Below are 6,301 nucleotides of genomic sequence, written 5' to 3' on the forward strand. Positions count from 1 at the left end.
TAAATGTGTATATCAAAACTAGTAGTTACGAATGATATACCCAATATTCTATGAGTTTAACCGATATCAACACTTCAAACACAAAATATAACTATATATAACTATATATATATAACTATATATAACTATATATATATATATATATATGACGCTAAAAAAAGTGACAATCCAAATAATATAATGTGTCGCGTTAAAGAATATGAGGATCCAACTTGAATTTGAGGTTTGTGCGTGTGAGAAAATGAAGACCTTATAATTAAGGCTATTGCTGGACCGGATTGGGATTTTGGGCCTAAATTTGGGCTTTAAAGTCAATTGTTTGGCTGATAGGTTTTTGATAAAGTTCAAAGGGACCTTTCCTTGAATTTAAAAAGAAAGGACCTGTTCCATCGACTTCCCAACGTTTTGAATTCAATTTGATAAGTAATTTGGTAAATTTGGAAATGAGATAAATTATGTGTTTAACTCGCTACTTCGTTTTGAAAACGTAAAATAATCATTTTGACATAGAAGTCTTTTACCTATTTTGTAAATGATTATTTCAAATTAGCTCAAAAATTAATCAAATTAGATAAAGCTAAATTGAGTGTCAACCGTATTATTTTTTTCCTTTCAGTAACACCTATGGTAGGATAACATGAGTTTACATTCCAATTGAAGATGATTATGTAAAACTTCAAGCAACTATACAATGGAAAAGCCACAACACCATACTTCTTACATCATATTATTTAGATTGATCATCTGTGCGTCTGTGTTATTAATACTGTATCCCCTGTTGTTCGATTACAATTCTTATTTTCAAATCTGAATTTGGATAGAAAAGCATCAGTAAGAACATCTCCCATCGCCCTCGATGATAACATCCTTAAAAGCACCATCACTGGGAATCATAGGCAAAACATGCTCCTGATGAGGCACAATAACATCCAACAAGTAAGGTCCAGGAGTATGTAACATCTTTCGTATAGCATCTCTAACATCATTCTTATGAATCACTTGAGCAGAAGGTATATCACAAGCCTCCGCGAATTTCAACATGTTAGGGAAAATCCTTGCCTTGTTAGAAGGATTTCCAAGATAAGAATCTGCTCTATTCGCCTTATAAAACCTATCCTCCCACTGTGTCGCCATTCCCAAATGTTGATTATTCAAAATCATCATCTTAACAGGAAGATTCTCCACTCTAACTGTTGCTAACACTTGCACATTCATCATGAAACTACTATCCCCATCGATGTCTACAACAATTGCATCTGGTCTTGCTATTGCTGCTCCTATTGCAGCAGGTAAACCAAACCCCATCGCTCCGAATCCACTAGATGTCAAACACTGCATTGGATTTTTATACTTATAATATTGAGCACACCACATTTGGTGCTGCCCTACACCACTTGTTATAATAGCATTTCCATTAGTTAACTCATCAAGGACTTCGATTGCATATTGTGGAGGAATAGATCCACCATTAAACTTGTATTTCAAAGGATATTTCAATTTTTGCTCTGTTAATTCTTTCCTCCAAGGCGAGAAATTCAGTTTCAAAGCGTTTTCCCTATCCATTAATATCAAATTCAACCCCTGTAACGCTAACTTAATGTCAGAACAAATAGATACATGAGGCTGCTTGTTTTTACCAATCTCTGTGGAGTCGATATCAATGTGAACAATTTTTGCTCTGCTTGCAAATGTTTCTAATTTACCCGTGACACGATCATCAAACCTAACTCCAAATGCTAGCAGCAAATCACTCCTATCCACCGCGTAATTTGAATAAACAGTACCATGCATCCCTAGCATTTGAAGCGAAAGTTCATCCCCTGCTGGAAACGCTCCTAGGCCCATCAAAGTACTCGCCACAGGAATACCTGTGTGCATAGGAGCGGTAAAGACAGTTGTCTTGAGCCCCCAAATTTTTGTAGTGTCAATCAGAATATAGTAAATAGGATAGTACCTGTGAGCTGAGCAAAACGTCTTAACTCATTGCTGGATTGAATGCACCCTCCACCAACATACAAAACCGGTTTCTTTGATTCAGAAATCAATCTGACAATTTGTTCCAAGAGCGTCTTTTTTGGTGGTAACGGGAGTCTAGACATATAACCTGGCAACTTCATGGGTTGATCCCAATTAGGAATATCCATTTGTTGTTGAACGTCTTTAGGAACATCAATTAAAACCGGTCCAGGTCGTCCTGATCGAGCTAGGAAAAACGCCTCTCGGACAATCCTAGGAATATCGTGAACGTCCATGACTAGATAATTATGCTTCGTAATTGATCTAGTTACTTCTACAGTTGGAATTTCTTGAAATGCGTCACTTCCAATCATCCTACGAGGAACTTGGCCTGTGATAGCATAGCAACAAACCACCAAATTAAACAACTCTCATACTTCAATTGGAACTTAACCTTATTTCTCAAAATATATGACTAAACATCAATACTATAATAAAATACATGCCTGGACTAACACCATATTAACAACTCTAATGTTAAAATGGAGTAAATAAAAGTGAGTAGTAAAATTTGTGTGACTTTAAAATCATATTGGAAGTAGTAATTAAAATAATTTTGACCTGTAATAGCAATAATTGGAATACTATCAGCCATAGCATCAGCAAGACCACTTATAAGATTCGTCGCTCCAGGGCCAGAGGTAGCCATATAAACACCAGGGAACCCGGTGGCACGTGCATAACCTTCAGCAGCGTAAACGCCACCCTGTTCATGACGTGGCAATATATTTCTTATGGTTGGAGAGCGGATGAGAGCCTGGTGAATTTCCAGTGTAGTACCCCTGGATAAGCAAATACATTGTTAACGCCTTCGCGCTCCAGGGCTTCAACCAATATGTCACATCCTTTTCCAGGTTCATCAGGGAGGAATCGAGAAGTGAATGTCGTCTCCATCAATGGTACTGGAGCACCATTTGGGGTTGTGGAAACGTCGATGCTGATGATGAAAGATTTATGAGGAATAATTGTTTGAGTGTGTGGAAAAGGGAATACATGACTAGTACTAGAAAGAATCTTAGAGGAATAAGAAGATGATGTAAAACGATTATTGTTGATCAAAGTGGTGGAAGGATTCTGAGAAAATGCAGCCATTGTTCAGACACGATCAACAAACAACGACTACTTATTACTAGAAAACAACAAGCATTTTTCGTGGTTTCTATTTATACAGTCAAACTATATTGACTTACATTTTAAGATATATTGTTTCATCATATATTAATAAGTAAAAAATTGCTATTTATATTACTTTTCATATAGTTTTAGAATATATAATTTTTTTGTTTGAAATATTGAATTAATGTGATCTAATTTAACTTTAAAAAGATTAATCAAATTGACTTTCGAAAAATATAATATGACAAACAATATCGGACGAACGGAGTAGTATTAAACACTCTTCTTTCGTTTCGAAATAAGTGATATTTTAAAATAAATCAATAGTATTTTATTGGTCGAGAAAAAAATCATCCAAAGTAATTTGCATTTGTTTTGATAAATGGGATGTGTAGTTTAAATTTTTTAAATCCGTGCGCCGTTTTTCTTCTCTACCATGACGAATCAATTGATTTAATGTAGGCATCGCTCTTTCCTTTGTCCTGTAGTTTAAACATAGTAATCAAATATGTAACTTAAATTTTTTAAATTTAATTTTTAAACATGTTGTTGTAAATATGTAGTTTAATTTTTTAAAACTTAATAACCAAAGATAAACATTAAACATGTAATTTGATTTTTCAAAATATAATAATTAACAAATATGTAATTTTTCAACATTAATGTGTAGTTATCTTGGGTTGTTGTTAAATAGGATCGACACTTATAAACCATATGATTTTTAGTATTTCTTTAATGTGTTGTTGTCTATCAATTCTAAAGTATTTTGAGTTTTGATTGATATCATTGATTTATTTTACATTATATATAAAAAAAAGTATTTAAAATGTAATTTAGATAATTATTTAAATAGGTAATTTAAATTTATTTATATAATAAATGCAATAAAATTACTTAATTTTAAAAATTATTAATCAGTTCAAAACAAATATTAATTTGAAAGAAAAAATAATATTGTGAGTACAACTATGTATACTTAATATTTTAGCATATCATTTAATAGAAAATATTTTTTTATAAAATAAACAATAATACTAATAAAGAAAAATGTATACGTGATGAAACTTAAATCTAGTTTATGTTAAATTTGTGTTGTCATTGTCATAGGAGAACTATAAAGATGTTTTTCTTTCAATTTTTTTTGTAAAAGTTCATTTTGAAATCATAAAAAACTCTCTATATCCGTTTTATGTTATTAAAAAAATTCAATGAAGCACCATCAACGTTTTTATAAAAAAAAATTGTTATGTCTTAGTACTGAAATAATAAATAAAAATTACTTTTAATGAGTCTTTTTTGCGTATGATATGATTCATATGTAATAAAAAACATGATGGTGATATTAGTTTTCTTCATATTTCGCTCACATAATTTTAAGTATAATTGGATAAAATATATTTTTATCATTAATTTTTTTTTTAGAAATAGGTGTGTAACAACAACTCCTTTGAATAAATAAGAGTAATTCTTTAGCCAATTCGGCCAATTTCATATTTTTATTTTTTTATATAAATTTTTAATATTTAAATTTAGATATAAATTATTTTTTACGATTAAAAATTAGAAATTAAAATAGACAATTTACATCTTACTTCTCTTTTATACTTTTTAAAATTTTTCTTTATCATTAAGAAATAAGAAATGAAAAAAATATAAACTAAAAAGAATGAGTAAAAAGGAGGAAAATTGAAATTGAAAAAGTGATATATTTTATTTTTTTACTACTACATATATATTATAATTTTTTTATTTTAGATCTTGAAAATTTCGAATGAGAAGAGTGCGTGAGAATTATGTTTTTTTTTTGGTGAATTTTTTGGTTCCTTTTCAACGTTTAATTATGAAATCATCAATAATTAATCTCACTAATCATTTTTAATGTCTTGAAAACATAATTGAATAATATATTTAATATTTAAGTTATAGGGTAAAAATATCTAAAAATAAACCAGTTTATAGTGTGAATATATCGTTTTACCATTCCAACCAAATTATGATTAATTTTTTCTGGCCAAAAAATTTTTTGCATTATTTTTTTTATAGAAGTGTCAATTTAAAAAAGGACAAATGATTAAGGGCACGAAGTATTAGTTTTGCACAATATCCAAGAGATAAACTATGTATACTCGTGCTAATCTAAATTTTATGTTTTCATTAGTATTATTATTAATAACATGGAAAAAATTTTTTGCCACAAAATTTAGTCAGAATTTAATTAGAATGATATTTTTTCTGTGTTAGTTCACCTTTTAAAATATTTTACCTTTTTAACTTTAATATCTTTTAACTAAAAATGAAAAAAAATTTAATTTATTTAAAAATGAAAAAAGACATAAAATCGCCATTGAAGTTGTCCTGAATTATCAAAAAGACACCTTAAATTGTGCAACCGTCGTATTAACCCACTAAACAATTTTGAATAGTTATTATTATATCAAAATTAAGATTCAAAAAGTAAGAGAGAGAGAAATAAAGAAAAAAAAGATAAAGGAAAAATTTAAGATGATAAAAAAATCACATTTTTAATTAAATTAACATGTGTCATGTAATGATTGATGTGTGAATATACTTGCTTCTTAAAAAAATAGTACTATCTCCGTTCGTAATTGTTTGTCATGGTTTCTATTTTTAGAGTAAAACTAGAAAAACTTTGACTAACATTTTAAGATGTATTTATTCATCATATTAATATGCAAAAAATTGTAATTTATTGTACTTTTCATGTAGTTTTAGAATATCTAATTTTTTTGTTTAAAATATCGAATTAGTGTGATCTAATTTACCTTTAAAAATTAGTCAAATTGATTTTCGATAAGCTCAACATGATAAACAATTCCGGACGGAGGGAGTATGATAATATATGTTCAAAATTGTTTAGTGGGGTAGTAGTAAGCGCAACATGATAAACAATTCCGGACGGAGGAAGTATGATAATATATGTTCAAAATTGTTTAGTGGGGTAGTAGGAGCAAAGTTAAGATATCTTTTTGAAAATTCTGGACAACTTTATTGGTAATTTTATGTCTTTTCTCTTTTAAAATAAGAAAAATATTATAGTTTTTTCTAAATTTTCTGGCGACCAAAATTTATAGCCACATCCAGACCAAAATTTCTGGCCATATTCTAACCAAGTTTTCTCGCCAAATCCAGACCAAAATTTCTGGCCATA

General features: G+C 29.5%; 1 pseudogene; it reads right to left on the reverse strand.

Annotated features, from left to right (window-relative positions):
- Positions 1-669: 669 nt before the first annotated feature.
- LOC107022940 lies at positions 670-3,111 on the reverse strand (annotated as a pseudogene).
- Between the last annotated feature and the right edge of the window lie 3,190 nt (positions 3,112-6,301).

This window comes from Solanum pennellii, chromosome 6, assembly GCF_001406875.1.
Source record: "Solanum pennellii chromosome 6, SPENNV200".
Classification (NCBI taxonomy): Eukaryota; Viridiplantae; Streptophyta; class Magnoliopsida; order Solanales; family Solanaceae; genus Solanum; species Solanum pennellii.